Consider the following 18,670-nt stretch of genomic DNA (forward strand, 5'->3'; position numbering starts at 1 on the left):
ATTACCCCACAGTGTCTGGAATCGAAGCCGGGAATCAGGTGATAAATTTCTAGCACCCAAACCATTTATCCATGGAGCCGGATAATAACTGAATATCCAAGCGCAATGAAGTAGCCTATTCTGAGTTCAAATTCATTAAATGTGGCTGAAAATCAGACGTTCATTTTTAATTTTAGTGTGTATATATATGTAATAATCTTACCATGTACTAATTCACTCTCTCCAGAATTCCACCTATACTTTCTAAAATGAGGAGAGTCAGAGCTCTTTTTTATTAATCTACCCTTCACACTTGAAAACTAAGTCAAATTTGAAATAAAGAGTTCTCTAGTGATGAAAAACTTACTGAAATCTTAATCAAGCTCCACAAACAAACAAATAGAGTCGAAACATTAGTAAAGGTAAGAATCAGCTCCAAGGATCCGTGGTAGAATGACACCCGACAAAGTTGGTCGGATTTTGACATACATGTCTGAAGGCAGGGGGTCACTGATAATATCTGTAACGTATGTAAGGTATGGATGGGATGGTCAGACATTGTTAACTAACAAACGTGCAGGCTGTAATGTAAGGTATGGATAGATGGTCAGATATTGTTCCCTAGCAACCGTGCAGGCCGTAATGTAAGGTATGGATGGATGGTCAGACATTGTTAACTAACAACCGTGCAGGCTGTAATGTAAGGTATGGATGGATCGCCAGACTATGTTACCTAGCAACCGTGCTGGCTGTGATGCAAGGTATGGATGGTTGGTCAGACATTGTTACCTAGCAACCGTGCAGGCTGTAATATAAGGTATGGATGGATGGCCAGACAATGTTACCTAGCAACCGTGCTGGCTGTGAATCAAGGTATGGATGATTGGTCAGACATTGTTACCTAGCAACCGTGCAGGCTGTAATGTAAGGTATGGATGGATGGTCAGACATTGTTACCTAGCAACCGTGCTGGCTGTGATGTAAGGTATGGATGGATGGTCAGACATTGTTACCTAGCAACCGTGCTGGCTGTGTCTTATGGCTGGTTGCCGTCTGAAATTAGCAGCCGTTGATGGATGGCCATGACCGGGAAACATATTTATGATCACTTGATTTTCGCAAAGGGATAAGTGGTTTCTGTTTGAATTGCCAAAGGTCGGCCATTCCTACTTTATGTCGTACGATGTCACCATGTAGAAGTTCTCTTGTGACACATTTGGTTTTACCTCATAAAAGCTGAACCATAGAGCCCCAACAGGGATATGGTTCACTATACCAAACGTTAGAGTACAGTCGAAATTGACGGTGAATATGCAAGATTATCTGAACTGAGCAAAGAACAACAAATTATTTAAGTAATGTGGCTCGACATTTGGCATAAGTTATATACAGTACCGGTCAAAAGTTTAGGACCACATTAAAATGTCATGAAGTTCAATTTAGAATCTAAAATTTTGTTACTAGACTTCCTTTTTTTTCCTGGGCGCTAGCATCTATATGATATACGTCGCCTCATTACACTGATTTACGCCAAGTATTGTAGAAGTGATACAATTTTAACTTCTGAAAGGTCACATCATAATGTCAACATTTTTCGAAATATAATGTACTATATACTCTAATTGGTTTCAAGTATCACCATCAAGATGCTTTTAAAAAATTAGAATAGAATAGAATAGAATTAGTTGGTTTTTTACATAAATATAAATATTCCAAAAAATGTAGCACCGATTTTTGTTCGTTTACATTTTTCCAAACCAGCGCTAAATGGTCAATTTTTCTTGTTCTTGTCATAGGTCTCAGTGTGAGCTATCAGCATCAGAAATGTGTTCTTGGATGACATCCACAGAGTGCAAATGAAACTATCAGAGCAGATAAGTTTGATGCCGATAACTCGCCCTGAGCCCTTGGGCCATACCTGACAAAGGGAAAGAAAAATCAACCATTTTGGCCGTGATTTGAAAGAGAAACACACTTCTACAGTATTTGGACTAACTCAAAGAAATCAGGCCAACATATATCCTATTAGATGTGAGAGCTCAGAGAGAAAGTCACAGAGATCTAGTGGCACAATTTTAGGTTCCAGATGACATTTCGGGATTTTTCATGTGGTCCTAAACTTTTGACCGGTACTATAATATAGTCTGCGATGTACGTACCATAAAAACAAAGTAATCTATTATATAGAAAATAGTGAATGCTAAGTAAATTTGTACATAGCCTTCCGTAATCCATTGCGGGCGTGCGTGATAGACTGTATCCATCTCCTAGATGTTCTCATGATGGAAGCGTGTGTTGGTGACGGTGGGGACCGTAGCTGAGCCCTGCTTTGCTTCCGCTCCAGGTTCCAAAATTTAATATTAATTATTTGACACTTCTAAGCCAACTCTGCCCTTCCTCTTACTTCGATGGTATTAGCTTCTTGAAGTTGATAACGTAATTTATTACGACGTCCTTAGCGGTCCTGTTATTTGTTTTTCTGTAACCTCGTCAGTGGCGACTGTTCGCAATCAGACTGGAAGTGATTATGTCTAGTGAAGAGAGAATAGGATGGAATTGTGTCTCATCAATGTGTATATTAGTAAGAGAACACCGATGTTTGCCTCCGGTGCTATAAAATTGTTAACATCTGCCATGAAGCGTCCCTGACCCATTCGGATCAGCTGCCACTGCTGAAAATGTGAAACCGCTTCCATTTCCTTTCATCTGATTGCAGACTTACGAGAGGATGGTTGTCCTGTCATACCGCCTCTTACAAAATACCTGCCATGTGTCTCACTAAAGGCGAAAGTAAACAGTAGAGATTAGTGTGAAAGTATGCAAATCCTACGATCTAATGTTAATTTTATGCATCTTTGAGTATAGGAAGAAGTCATCTTTCTCCTACTCTCTGCTACTTCAAGATGTAGGTAAATATTCAGCCTGAATGCTGGCATATATAATCTGCGTGTCACGGGGTAGGTATATTAGGGATATGTGAAGTGAGAGTGTTTTCTGTTGCTTTCCACAATGAAGAAATACGCAGACAAGTTACGATTCCTATTTCAACAAGCTGGGAATGCTCTTGATGAAGTCTGTCACCCAGCACTTAAAACAGTTACAAAAAGCAAGTTGCAAATTTATACCGCAAGGGAAAGTATTGATTACTTTAGTGGTATTTGCCTGTTTTATCAGTCTGCCAAGCCCACTGCAAAATTCTACTCATTTAAGTCTTGCACAAGTTTTATAAGCTGCTCCGTTTACAGCAAACGTTACAAATGGCTTTCCACTGCGTCACTGCAGGTATGGCATCGTCGCAAAATGTCCTGTCGTATGGATACGGCGTTGTTCTACAAATCCCAAGTTAACAGGTTCAAACCCGACTGAGGTCGGTGGCTTTTAAGGGTGGTTAAACGGTGATAACCCCATGTCGTTGGCTTTCGGCACGTTAAAAAAACATTGCAGGACGAAATTCTGACACACCGGCGTGTTTTAAGACCGGCGGTTTTTTATCAAATCGGATTACCGATAACTCTTGATTCGAACGTTTTGCTTATCTCAAATTGATTCACCTGCCGTCTTCCATCATCGCTGAAAGTTTGTAACATCATTACGGTTACAGCCTGTATATTATATAAATTAAAATTCAAAGGAATTGAAATGTATTGTTCCTTGCAAGTCACGTCATAAGCATTTTCATTTAAGACATGACTTAATGGATTCGTTCCAGATCAATGGCTTGGTTAATTTCTGCTTGACGTTTGACAGTTACAAACATCACGATTATAAAAATGACTGATAAACAAACTAAAGGCTAATACTTTAATGTGTTTCTCTCCTCTCGGACTCAAGGTAGTGGCCACAAAACATTTCTCGTACTCAAACGGTAGAGAGGATACACAATGCCCCGAATAGTTCGCCCCTGTGACGTACTCGAAGCGGTCAAGCCTTTGAGTTTTGTGTCGGGATTGTTCGGTCTGGCTCCACTAAAAACCAACAACAAAAAATACATTCGGACAGTGTTTTCGACAAAGGATCTATTTTGTGTTATGTGTGTTTTGTCTTTGATAGTGTTGAATATATATCTACTCGCGGCTTATTCGAAGCATAGGTCATTCAAGAACATAGCTGATATTTTCTGCAGTGCGGTTCCAACGTATACCTATGCCCTATCATCCTTCGTATGCTTGATGTGGTATGTGATTGTGAGCCGTCGTTTCAAGGAAGATATATACAATCTGATGGATGTAGCTGATCACTATCTACCTGAGAGTGTGAGGAAAGTGAACGGAGAAATGAAACTTAAACCTCTCACAGTTTTCCTCATTCTCTCCGCTTATACAGCTGGTGGTCTTTGGACTGTGGTGAACTTCTGGAAACTTCCAACCACTCTTGGAATTACTTGTTGGATTTTGAATGAAATTATTATAATTACAATTGCACAATTCACAGAAATAGCATTCCACATAAAATATCGTTTTAATTTGCTAAATTATGGACTTCAAGAAGAAATTATCTTATCGCATACTGGTCAAGATTCTTATGCTAGCAATAATATTTCCATACTTCAAACTCCGTGTATTTCAAAGCATCTTATGGATAGTTTAAAATCCTACCGACGACAAACCGTTAACATCAATGGAAATTCCAAATGTGATGACGTGCTCTTACATATCATTAATAGTATTCCAGTAGGAGGAAGAAACAATTCCGGAGATCTCCTGCAGTTTCAGTCTGAGAGAATATATAATTCTAGGAAGCTGTTTTCCATTCTGCGTTCACTTGCAAATTTAACGAACTCCGCATTTGGCATTCCTATCGTATTTATCTGTGTACCTTCCTTGGTATGACATGTTTCTCACCAATATATGACTTGGATCGTGGTCATAGCAATTTCAGATGATTGGGAGGAGTCACAAGGTATCCTCTTATTTACCAGTGTGTATTCGTTAATCTACCACTTCGGTTTGATGATTTTAATAACGATTGTTGGTGAAAAGGTGTGCAGAAAATCTGATGAGTCTCTAGTTTTGGTGAAGAAATTTCTTCTACTGTCGAAATTAAGTCGGAGAACATTGCGTGAAGTACGGATGTTCTATGAAGAAATCTCGCGCTCCAAGCTGTGTTTGAGGGGATTTGGGTCGTTACCTGTTAACTCTGCTCTACTATATACCTTCATTAGTGGGTGTACCACTTACCTCATCATCTTGTTGCAGTTTAAAACTGGAAGTTGCGAGTGAATGTTGTATGGCATCGGTGATGAAAGTAATCTGGAACCAAGGAGGGGAACTGGAATAATTTCATAATACGCGAGGCAAGTTATGAGGGAAACTAATAAGATATTTCTGCAAGTTAATTGAGTACAGTACTGCAGTATTTTGAGTGATTGTGAAGACGGGAGATGTTTATCATGAACGTAATGGAATACTGAGTTACATTAGCGCTACCCTTTCAGCCAACAATCCATGGAACATTAGTGAACTGTCCCGGTAGTATTATTGCTGTTGTTTAATATACGAGTACAAAATGGTGTCATAGACCACGTTTGCTTTGCATCAAGACAAAAGTCAGAACCGAAAACCATTTGCTAATATGGTTGATCTGCTTCGTATTCAGAGCACCGTAATCTTCGACCTAGGAAATGATGAGCAGTCAGTAAAATTTGTCATCCGTTAGTAATACTTAAAAGAAATATTTCCGCTTATTTCTAAAGTATTCTTACTCTACATGCACGCTTAACTTAGTAACGCTGTTTATATAGTTTATGGTATCGTTCGATGTATCTATTAATTGCTTGTTCACTTCACCAGTTGTATGCTTGAAATAATTATACGTCTTCTTTCGACATTTTATATTATTATTAAATATTAGAAGATATTTTAATAATCTTCTTGAAACTAAGCCATTGTGAATCCACCGTTTATATTACATTAAAATCCAAATTAATCTTATTCATTGTGTAAACATCTTATTCAAGTCACAATAAATGGCCACTTTCTTGACAGTGGAAGCAGACTGAAGTTTCCCGCCATAGTTTGAGTGTACCTGTCACTTACAAACATGAATAAAATAAAAACTAATGCAGATAATTCACACAAATTTAGCATTCATGCCATTGAAGGTTATGACTTGCCCATTCTTCATTCCTTGCGTGAAAGCTGGCTGTGGTACGAATGTTTTACTTGAACTAATTTCAGAAATAGCGGATCCGGGTACTCAACAATCATCGCAAATTTTGGCGCTGGGTGGGCTCTCAAACATTCTGTATTCACGGAATGGATTTATATCACAATTATTTTCTTTTTTCTCCTATTTCCAATCACTAAGGTTCTTCCGTGTCAGCGACCGAGCGCGTTTCCCGCTCTCGCTCACTTCAGTAACTTTCACTCTTGTTATCACTGCCCTCGTGCTCGGACTCTTTTTCCAAAACTTTATTATTGCAGTAATCGACATCTAAAACAATGTGTACAAGCGCTTTCAAACTCACGCCGACATTAACGCGAAACCGGTTCTACCGCTTCATGAATAGTGAATACCGAAGAAAATAAACTGTTATTCAACAATAAATTCCAGTGTCGCAGAGAAATATATACGACAATGTTTAACAACAGTACATACCTCTAGTTCCCTACAGCGTGTATTCTTGGAAACTATATTGAAAAAGGAATCTTATATACGAAGATCGATAGTTTGCTACCGACCACAAAAACGTAACTTGAATGGAAATTCCAAATCTGATAACGTGCGTTTCCACATCAATAAAACTAATTCGTTCATAGGAAGAAACATTTTCAAGAAAATCATGCAGTTCCAGTGTGAGAGAATGTATTCGTTTAGGAAACTGTATTTAATTCTGCGTTCAGTTATAAATATAACAAACTCAATATTTGGCATTCTTCTCCTATTTATCAGCGTTGCTACTATCACACCAGTTGCTGCGTACCTATACATTATTTCGGTTGTGTTTGTAGATATTTCAGATGACTGGGAGATGCCTCAATGTGTCCTCTTATTTACCAAATGAATGGATTCATCTACCAGTACACATTGATCATTTTCTTAACGACTGCAGGTGAAATGATGGGCTGCGAAGCTGATGAAACTAGTTTTGGTGAAGAAATTTCTTTTGTTGCCTACATTCGATTATAGAAGAATCGGTGAATTACGTCTCTTCTGTGAAGGACTCTCGCGGTCCAAGTTGTGTTTGAGAGGATCTTGGTTGTTACCTATCAACTGTACTTTACTATATACTGTAATCGGAGGGTTTACCACTTACCTCATCATCATTTTGCAGTTTAAAATTGGAAGTTGCGTGTGATAGTGGTGTGTAACCGATGCTAAAGTTAATGAGTATAGAAGTGGAATCAGAGATAAGGCTTTTTGCAGATGATGTTATTATGTATAGAGTAATACATAAGTTACAAGATTGTGAGCAACTGCAAAATGACCGCGGTAATATTGCGAGATAAACAGAGGCAATTGTATGATAATAAACGGGGTTAATAGTCAGGTTATCACCATCTTGATCATCATCAAATCTTAATTCAAGGCTTCCTATGACGAATAAAATATTGGATGATTTTTATGACAGTGGTGTGGAGTGTCAATGACAGAAGATACATCTTCTGGTGTCGTGAAATCTTAATGGAGTCGGAACTTGAGTGTACTGTGGTTGATGTTGGTTTTCAAATCAATGCTAAGCTCTGTTACAGTGTCTCTCACATGTACCTACAATCTTGTAAGTCCCTTCATACCATAGGAACTTCAGTTCATTTCCTCGTCGAATATTTTTTGGACGTTTTTGCTGTTTTAGCGAGCACCACTGACGAATCCACCGATACGGCGGATGACGGTTTTGACGCTAAATATTATATTTATGATGCTGCCATTTAATAGATCACTATACACGTGTCTGCATGAACTTGTTTATTGGAACATATTGTGTTAGTAGTATAATTGTATATGACAGCAGTGCAAAACTTAAGGACAAGGTAGATAAAGCAACATAACATACCAATTATTTGGTGAAAATTAATGTAACTACTGTAATGTGTTGCCTGAATTCTCCCACACGTACGTAGTAACCTTGCATGTGGTCAGCGCAACTATAGAGCTAAATGGGTCTGGCCGCACAAAACGAGGCGGTTTATGGAACGGGACAAGACAGTGTAAGTCAATCAGTTAGCTGTTACGGTGCACAGTGGTAGTATTATTCATTACCACATGGCCCGGAGACAATATTTGGATGACTTCCCACTGGGAAAAGTCATCGAGAACCTGTAGGAAAGACGGTGTGTGACGAGTGTAGCCTACGTGGTTGATAATGTTCGCAACATTGTTTCACGTACATGGAGAGCATTACGAAGCAGAGGCACTGCTGCCTGAAGGAGATTAGGGGTTCGACCCCGGTCATCCACAGTAGCAGATGATCGCTACATTGTGCAACAGGTAAGAAGAGACTCAATTCAAACGGCGGGTGCAGTTGCAACAAAATTTAACAGGACTTCACGGTACCCAATATGACGTTCCACAGCGGCAAGGTGTCTGCATGCGGGTGTTCTGTTTGCCCGATGACCATTACGTTGTGTTCCGTTGACTCCCGAACATCGGCGGAACCGTTTGCGATGGTGTCAAGAGCATCAGGTCTGCACCGACATGGAGTAGGGTCGCGTGCTCTCCTCAGTTGAGAGCAGATTCGGTCTGAGTAGTGATTCTAAACATACCCACATCGGGCGAGAGGTGGGAACACGCAATGCACCCAGCAACATATTTGAACATGATCATTTGGTGTGCAAGTGTTATGGTGTGGGCATTATGTTACATGGGGTGTACCGACCTCGAAATTATTGAACGGGGTACACTCAATGGTCAATGTTATTTTGACAGTGTACTCCTTTCCCATGTGCGTCTTTTCATGGATGTATTCAGCCCCGACTTCAATTTTATCGATGACAATGCACGACCGCATCGAACAGCGCAGGTGTAGGAACTCATGGAACAAGAGGATATTCGGCGAATAGACTGGCCTGCCCGTTCTCCGGACTTAAATCACATCGATCACGTGTGGCACATGTTGTCAGACGTATTAGAGCGCGTCCAAATGCACTTGTGATCATCCAGAAGTTGTCAACCGCGCTGATGGTGGAATGGAATGCTCTACCATAAGAACTCTTTACTGAGATTCTAGCTAGCATGTGAACACGTTGGAGAGCTGTCCGTGATGATCACATACCCTTTTAAGACTCGTGTCCTTCTTTTGTGATGTCCAGGGGACCATCATGAATCCTCGTGACTTACGCGTAAAAATGCCATTAATGTGCGTCCCATCGCATATTTCTTTCAGTTGCCTACCGTACCATACTATATGTATGGTTCAAGTTTCACCGACGAATGTTACTTGGCAGTGACACAACATGTGAAAGTTGGTTTCTTCCTTAAGTTTTGCACAGCGTTATATGTTCGCAGGCTGCTAACAACTGCTAACAGTTCATCGAGGTCAATATAAGTGCTGGCTTCTGCGTTTGACAAGATCCGACCGCACCTGCACTACAGGTGTAAATAAGTGTTAGTTTGCAGAGACACTCGCCATAATGACTGGTTAGTCAATTAATAAAATATCATTTGTATTTATAATAATATACTAACTATAGTTCACAGAAATTATGCAATTGTTTGTATGATGGTGCACCGGTTATGCGAATAACTTAATTGGTTATATGATGAAGCTGGCCATCTTATTGTGAATTATTGAAAACATTGAATTGTAATTACTCAGTGGGGATAATAAGTTGAAACAAGATCTCAGCAATAAAGTCTCTCTCATAACCATTTAATAATGTACTTTTTCATGAACTGCCGATGGCTGGTGTTTTATCTGAGATAAAGTGTCACCTGATTGATATGTCGCAAAAAATTTATATTGCGGAATTTTCATGTAACTTTCAGTTCATTTGTTGAAGGTAAAAGCACTTGGATTTCTAAAATGTACAATTCATACATATGCAGCACTGAGCAAACTGACTTAAAAATTTAAAATAATTGTTTGGGATCTCCAACACCCCCACCCCACACACACAATCTTAAATGCTCATTAGAAAAATGGTTGATTTTTAGACGAAAAGTCCTGTATACCTTCAGAAACAAATTTTACATTATATTTTGAAGCTCTGTTGCCTCCATGGCTTAGGCGGCAGCGCGTCGGCCTCTCACCGCTGAGTTCTGTGTTTCAAATCCCTGTTACTCCATGTGATATTTGTGCTGTACAAATCGGAGGCGGGACAGGTTTTTCTCCGGGTACTCCAGTTTTCCCTGCCATATTTATTCCAGCAGAACTCTCCAATATCATTTAATTTCATCTGTCATTCATTTATCATTGTCCCAGAGGAGTGAACAGCCGGCACAATTCCTATCCTTACCGCAAGGTGAAGGTTTCATTCATTCCCTTCCTGATACGGTCGAATGACTGGAAACATCCTATGGATTTTCATTTTTCATTATTATGCTTTTATTAAAAAGTACATCGCAATTGGGAAATATCCCGGGAGCAATGATCACTTAAGGTAGTTGTGATGAAAAAGTAAAGTTAAAACATAATTACACAACAACTACAACAACAAGAATACAACAAGCGAACAATAAAAGTACATCCACAAGCACTCTTGGCCCATGAATTTTCCGGAGGCTACGTCTTTGAACTTTCTCCAGGTCAGCCATGGTGCCTTCCCTGTTCATCAGTAAGGTATCCGCAGGACATAAGAACTGGGGCCTGACAACCTTCCTGTAATGGCATATTTTAGCGTTTCTCGAAATGCATTGTTTATTAATCCCATTTTGTCTAAATAATTTTTGTTTGATTTTATTCTGGTTCCCCGCAATATTCTAGGAGTTATCTATTGTTGGTAACTGATATATACAAATGTTCTATACATAAAAGGTACGTTTTTAATTTACCTCTGTTTTTTCATCGTCGAAAATAAATAAATGAACGAATAAATAAGGACTATCCGTATTCTTAAATTGTTACAAATAATTCGTATTATTTAGATCTCATGCTGGTCAACCACCTATTGAACTGTGCCGTATTTTCCTTCTACTGATGCACAAATGTCTAGAAGTGGTCTTTTGGACGGCACGAAATTTCTGTTATTAATCTATTGCTCATATTTCTGTAATACAAGTGAAATCGAAAATACTAAGTCAGATTAAAACAACATTCAAGTGCTTTCACTTAGAGGTAAAGTGTGGCATTTTGATTTAAGAGTAATTTACAATTGAAATAAAGATGAGATGGAACGGTCTCCCGAATTGATCGAAAGATGTGGATCCATGGAGTGACGTAGTGATATCTCAGAACGTGAGTACAGAGAGAAGAAATACGGTAAGTGCCGGATGCCACTAGTTTCATCATTTTAGAAACTACAATTACAACCTGTGTCTCACAAGGTTCCTATGACTGCTGTGTAGATGAACCGTACAAGATTTGTGCTGTACGCTGGTATGACAATGGTGTTGTTACCCTCCTCTCCAGTTAATTTGGCATGCATCCCTTAGGAACTGTGAAATGCTGTACAGAGATATAGATCAACCAAATGTAGCTAAAAAGTTCAATACCTACCTGGGGGGTGTTGATAAGATGGATGACAATATTTTCACTTACCCGATTGCAATCAGAGGAAAGAATTGGTATGTCCCTATAATCTTCTGGATGTTTGACGTAACACAGAACAATGACTTTGAACGGGAAAAATCAATGGGATACGCATCAGATATTTTTAAGATCCGCAGAGAATTTGTAAGGTCACTTCCAATGAAATATGGCTCACCAAGATCGCCTCGAGGACCAAATCGCTTCGGATAATACCCACGTCAGTACGAAAGGAAAAGACGGAACATCTCATTGTCATGCAGCACCACGCTCCATGATAAGTTTTTTTTTTTGGAATTCCAAAGGGCTTAAGAGGATTCAGACTGAATTCTTTAACTTTCTGGATACAGAATCAAACAATTGTAAAGATACATTTTCGGAGGAAGAGAACATCTTCTAACAGAACTTGTTGTTTTGTATGGTATGAGGTACGTAATAATGGATCATTTGGAGCAGGATTTGTCCTAATCACATTTTATAATCATATATTAATAAAAAGTCTCAAATGAGCAATTATGCTATGTATGAACTGCAAAATAGCCTAAGAAATAGAAAGAGTCAGCTCATTTCTAAAGACACAGTATTTGGCCGCCGGGTCGTTAACGACCCATATTAATAAGACAACTGACACATATAATAACATTATTTAATGCATATAATATGAATTATGTATCTCTAAGGACTACTTTATTTGAATATCATAAACCAAATTTAAAAAAAAAGAGCTACGGGCATATATGCGTTTTAATGAACGTTTTTTCGTTTTCTTTGCAATGAGAGAATAATGCAATTGAGGAAAATTTGCTAATTTCACGTATGCGAGAATAGAGTGGCCTTTCCACTCCTCCAAAGCATTGAAGTAGGTGGACGTCTTCAGAGCAACATCACAAATGGGTGGATGTTGTAATTTCAGTCTTTGGAGACTAAGAGCTCGTATGTTGTCTAGGACAGGTAGCAGAGGATTCTTGAAAATGTCGTTCTACTCTCGAACACGAGCACTGGATCTTCGTAAGTCAGGATTTACCTTCTCATTACCCTACACGTGTCGCCAGGGTGGTGTTAAGCGAGCAACGGCAAAGGCAGGCAGTATATCCTCGGATCCCTTGGCTACCAAATTATGTCAATGAATATTGACATTTAATTGTACAAAAATAGGATAAGTACAAATTTTAAATACAAGAAATCTAGCCTCAAGGGAACATACTTGAAACTACCTTCCATCAGTCTGTTAGAAGTGGCAAATGAAACCCTCCATAGTGCTGTTTTCCGACGAGGGGTACTCTTATTTTTATTGAAGTGTATAATAAAAAATTAAGAATTATTTTACTGTAAAATGCCACGGATAATCAATAAAATTGCACTTAATGACTTTAAAAGTATGTGCTATTGCTGCTAAAAGAATACTAGATCCAATGTTTGGAACGGAACAATTAATTTAGTCTAATACGTAGATTTAATACTGAACAAGATTTTCTTCAACTGACTGAACAGCAAAGAAATTCAATGTGTGATGTCCTCCGGGACTGAATTTTAGTACATATGTTCGGCCAACTCGGAATCCAAACTTAACGCCTTGCAACCTCATTTCACAGGGTAGGTTGAAATATCAGTGTTTAAAGCCAACCCTCGAACCACAGAGGAGCTGAAAAGCGAAACTCGTACCGAAATATTTAAGGTTCATGCGGCAGTGAACCGTAATACCATCCCATGCTATAACGCTTGCCTATAGTCGAGAAAGAGCATTTTAGACACCCAGTGTAATGAGGTGAGCCTTATTGTTTATATACCTGTTTAAAAGTCTCATTAATAATTCTTCGAAGTAACTGCGCCAGCGAAGAGAACTTGCAATAACTATACGTATTCATCATTTTCATGGTTCTTAGCCCACTTGAGTGCTTTCTCTGAACTTTGAGTTCCAGCAGTAGGATTTCAATATATGACATAATACAGACATAGAATAGAAACAAAAGTTCAACGTTATTTTGAAACAACGTCAAAGAGATTTCCATTTAAGAAATTCCTATTAATCGATTAGGGGGCGATTAATCGCTTAATTCCTTTCTGTTTTTAGTTCTAAACACTCACAGTTGTATCAATGATCGATAAAACAGCAGAACACAATTTGATTTATAGCTTGTCTTCTTTCTGTTTCAACGTAGTGGTAACGAAATTCTTCTCATAACCACACGGCAGTTTTTCTTATTTTGGAAGGCTTCTTTTGCTGCCACTATCCTTTTCTTAATTTCCGAAAGGGATCTGTTATGATAGATAATTAAACGACACAAATACGGGAATTCTATGTCTGTTTCTCTCCGTGCGTTATTTAATTTTAAGTGTTTTTTGCCTGTAGGCTTCTTTTTGTCTGTTACCATGAATTTTGTTTATATTTATTGTTAGTTTATTTCTTTCTAAGGGTTCTTTTTATTGTTGTTATCATCTTACTCATATCTTTACAAGAATTAGCTAAGAGAGAAATATCAACCGCAAATCGGATACTGTGCACCCCTTTAGTGTGCTCGTGCATAACTTCACATAATTACAGGCAATTCCTGGTGTAATTTTTCCATAATTTGCAAAGTAATGTATATAAAAACTGAAAAATTTGGAGAATTCTTCAACTGTGCAAATACTTGTTAGATTTGTTAAACTAGATCAGTGTTTCTCACTCAAAATACATTAGCCGAACTGAAAAATATTACATTATTCGTTAAATATAATTGAAAACGGAATACATTCAAAATCGGAGTTTCTTTCTAGAATTTTACATACTCCGAAATTTACAATATACTTATTTATTTTCCAAAACTTGCTCCAGTAAACTGTAATGAGTATTTTTCGGTCCCTATCCTGCCATATAACAACTAATGGATGAGTAGCTTGTCTTCAAACTGTTAGTGATTTATAAATGTTATCCACAAGTCTTCGTTTATAATCTCTCTGTGTCGCCAGACGTAAATAATGACAATGATGAGGGATCGTAACTCAGTAACAGTTTTTGACTTCATATAAGAATCCATTGATCAGAAGAAGAGGAGCATAAAAATTATCACTAAGTGTAATGTTTACAGGTGTATTGTTTTTCGTGACACTCTCTTAATGAAATCGATAGAATAACAAAAGGCTATTAGGTTAATTCGTTCCTGGGGACTTAAATTTCCCTACACGTTGAAAGCCCGTCAGAAGTAAATGTAGCACGTTATCGACCTTCATTAGGTTCCGATAATAATCCGTTTATTTGTCTCCTGTGATGTTTTCTAGGCAGTGAAATCTCTTGTGTTCACATCCAGATTGTTCGCTCTAGTTCCTCTTCAAACATTCGACAAAACTGTGATCGAAATGCGCGAAAGATGCTTGATTACTTACACTCATTGTGTGCGTTGTTAATAATAATGGGATATTTGTCTCTAGTAATAAATTACATTAATACTTTTCCCATCCTGAGTATAATTGATGCGATCCGAGTAGCTATTCGATACTGTTGTTATACAGGGTGAAGCGTAATTCGCGCACTCGGGCGTCGCAGCGCGACTCCTCACATGCCAGCAATAAAAAAAATGTATCTTACAAAATTTCGTCTTGCGAGTATATCCGGCAGAAAAACGACGTTGAAAAGTAGTAATCTGGCAACACTGTAACCACATGTATTGTAAGTACCTCTGCCAGCAGACGTTAGTCGTACTGTACAGTTGGTGCAGTGGATAGAGTTTTGGGTTAGCATGCAGGAGGTCGAGTGGTCGATCCTGGGTTGAGGCGTATGTTTTTTATTTCGTAAATGTAGTCCAGGTGGTATGGTATCTGGCATCTTAATCGTCAACAGCGATTGCAGTGGGTCCTCCAGAAACCATTTGCACTTACATACTACGATCCTAGAAATGGACGAACAATCGTTTTCATTGGTCAGCTTTGAAAGGCGCCCTTTCCACGTCGTGGGCGTGAATTTATTCGCACCACTTCATCCACTAGATATGAAACCTGTTTTCTTTGTACCCTCCTTCAATGATCCCATAGATTAGTACCAACTATTATTCTTGCCTCGTTCAGGTTCATTAGATTTCGTTAGGGCCTTACGTTACCAGTAGGCCTAGCAACGTGCTTTGCGAATAATGTCCAAACTCGGTTACAATTTGTATGTTGTTATCACCATGGTCCCAAAATTCTGCTTTTCAACATTGCGTCTGGTAACCGCATGCTGTTTAGTACGTATCGAAATGCATTATTATTATTATTATTATTATTATTATTATTATTATTATTATTATTATTATTATTATTATTATTATTATGTTGTAAATGTAGGATAAATGTGACCTCAGAAACGGTGTCTTACTGTATTACAGTAGGTAATGTCAGATGGAAATTAGCAAATAAAAAATGCGCCTCAACCCAGGATCGAACTATCGACCTCCTGCATGCCGACCAAAACGTCTACCCACTGCACCAACTGTACAGCACGACGAGAACGTGCTGACAGTGGTAGTTACCCTACATATGGTTACAGTGTTGCCAGATTGCTACTCTTCAACGTCCGTTTTCTACCGGATATACTCGCAAGACGAAAATTTGTAAGATACATTTTTTTATTGCTGGCATGTGAGGAGTCGCGCTGCGACGCACGAGTGCGCGAATTACGCTTCACTCTGTATACAAGCAAGCATCGTATGCTTCACTTGGTCCGCAACCGTCAGTTATCATTTCCAAGAAGACACCACGCCGCCACCTTAACGAAAAATATTTAACGTTACTTCACTCCGTAAATTATTACATAAGGAGATGGACAAATGTAGCGAAGTAGAACTTACGTGGTGTGCTATTCAGTGAACCATCCCTCAGATCCAGGTAAAAACCCTGACCTTGGCCGGAGATCGAACCCGCTGCCTCCGCATAAGAGGCAGGCACCCTACCACTACACCACAGCTCCGGCGAATTATTGTGTTAGTGTGATAATAATTATTGAAGTCTGTCAAATACTGTTGTACGTACCAATTCTTCCGAAAGTGATGTTTTGCTGAAATACAGTTTTATATCCGTATGCCTGAAAAGTGCTGAAAACTGTTGAAGTGGAGACATTTCTGTTGTTGTTGGATTTGATGTTTACTGAAGTATCGGTTCTTCCACCATGGAAGTAGAGGTCTATGTCAAGCAAAGTGGGAGAAGTGGACGAGATCTGCTTAATTAATTGGAGTCTGTAATTAGAGTTGACGCAGTGCATGTTTGGTCCAATGCACCTCAGGAGAAAGATACCATCACTGAAACTCCACTAGACTAGGGGATAAAGAGTTTCAATAGCAAGGAACTACTTGTCGAGTTTTAACACTATGTGATTTGCATTGGTTGGGGCCATAACAGTGCCTTCAATCTGACGGAGTAATTACCCCTTGCATTTGAGAAGTTGTGGATGAAGATGTATTGTGTGGAGTAGACAATGAGGGGCGTGCGCTCTGAAGTCTCTTCAGTTCGTCAAAGGGTTGGTAATCGTGGAATAATGTTCAATATTTTATTGCGATGTACTTGAAAATCATAATACTACTAATAATAGTAAACAGGTCTTTTGAATTCTTCAGCAAGTGGACGAGAGAGCTGAAATTGTTTTCGTAAGTGAGGTTGGACTTGACGAAAATGGAGGTTCTGGAAGATAATATCATTGACGGAAATCAATTTAGACAAATTGCCAGAAACTTTCGCTGTTTCAAGGAGACTGGGGAAATGCTAGTGTGGAAAAGCGTCCTATACAGAAGTGCAGAAGAAGGAAGTAGGAGAATGGATGAAAATATACTGGCAGAGATAGAAGGTAGAGGAGAACAAAAATACTGCAAAGATTTCCAAATGTGATCCACAAACGGCCGAAAAGAAAATTGAAAATATAAATAAAAATACTCTGACCATTTAACAAAGGTACGGTTTAGACCAGAAAGTAGCTGTGCACAACAAATCTTCAATGTGAAATCTCTCCCAATTAATAACATGATTTGATCCATATAACTGCTCTCTTAGAAATAGTCGAGGAAATCAAAATAGACACAAAAAATTCGAGCATTAATAAAGAAAAACTGACACCTTCTCGAAAATCAAACTGTTAGTAGAACCTTCAGAAGGATTTCAAATTAAAACTGGTGTGAGACAAGGGGATGTTATGCAACAGCGCAGTGGAAAGAAAGTAATAATTTTTTTTTGCTAGGGGCTTTACGTCGCACCGACAGAAAGTAGTAAGAGAAAGGAAACTGATCTCCGAATCAGTTGTAATGGGGCTATCACACAAACGCATTGTAACAAAACCACTTAGCTTTTGCAGATGATCTAGTCATGCAAGCAAAAATCCCAGAAGAAGGAAAAATATAATAACAAGATTTTAAAAAGTGTGCGGCCTGAATAGGATTACAATTTTCCCTTGAAGAAACAATTGGATCACTAGTATCAGGGATGCGCCTGCAAAAATTCAAATATCCAGAAACAAACGAATGAAAATAGTCAACAATTTTAAATCCTTAGATGGAGTAATAACAGTGGCAGTGGTAGAGAATGGGAATTCACTTATCACGCAACTATGAAAATACAAACTATGCAACAAAATATCAGTATCTAGGAATGCTAAATTGAGACACTACAAAACTTTAATACTTCCAGCATCCTTATATGCAACGGAGTGCTTCAGTACCTTGTAAGTTAGAACTATCAGTAAAAAAAATTATGAGACCTATTTGGAAGAATGGCATATAAACATTGAAACAAGAATAATTTTTCCAAAATAATCCACAGTTCTATCCCTTCAGGTAAGGAACTCAATATTGAAAACATCATAGGGATATGAGCTACGAATTATAGGTATATAAAGTATGAGAATATATTCTTTACTTATTCCTAAAATTACTATCCTGTTCTTAATCATCTTAATCCGGTACATCAGATCGACAGTTTTTCTATTTCTACCACTTCGAGAGCTAATGTGAGTCAATGCAATATTTCACTTAGGACTTTATAACTATATTCGAGGATATATTTCTAAAAACCAAAAAGCGCCTGAGGGTATTGTACCGAGGAACAGTTACAGAAATAACTATGTAAATAAGTTAA

This window comes from Anabrus simplex, chromosome 12 (genome assembly GCF_040414725.1).
Source record: "Anabrus simplex isolate iqAnaSimp1 chromosome 12, ASM4041472v1, whole genome shotgun sequence".
Taxonomy (NCBI): Eukaryota; Metazoa; Arthropoda; class Insecta; order Orthoptera; family Tettigoniidae; genus Anabrus; species Anabrus simplex.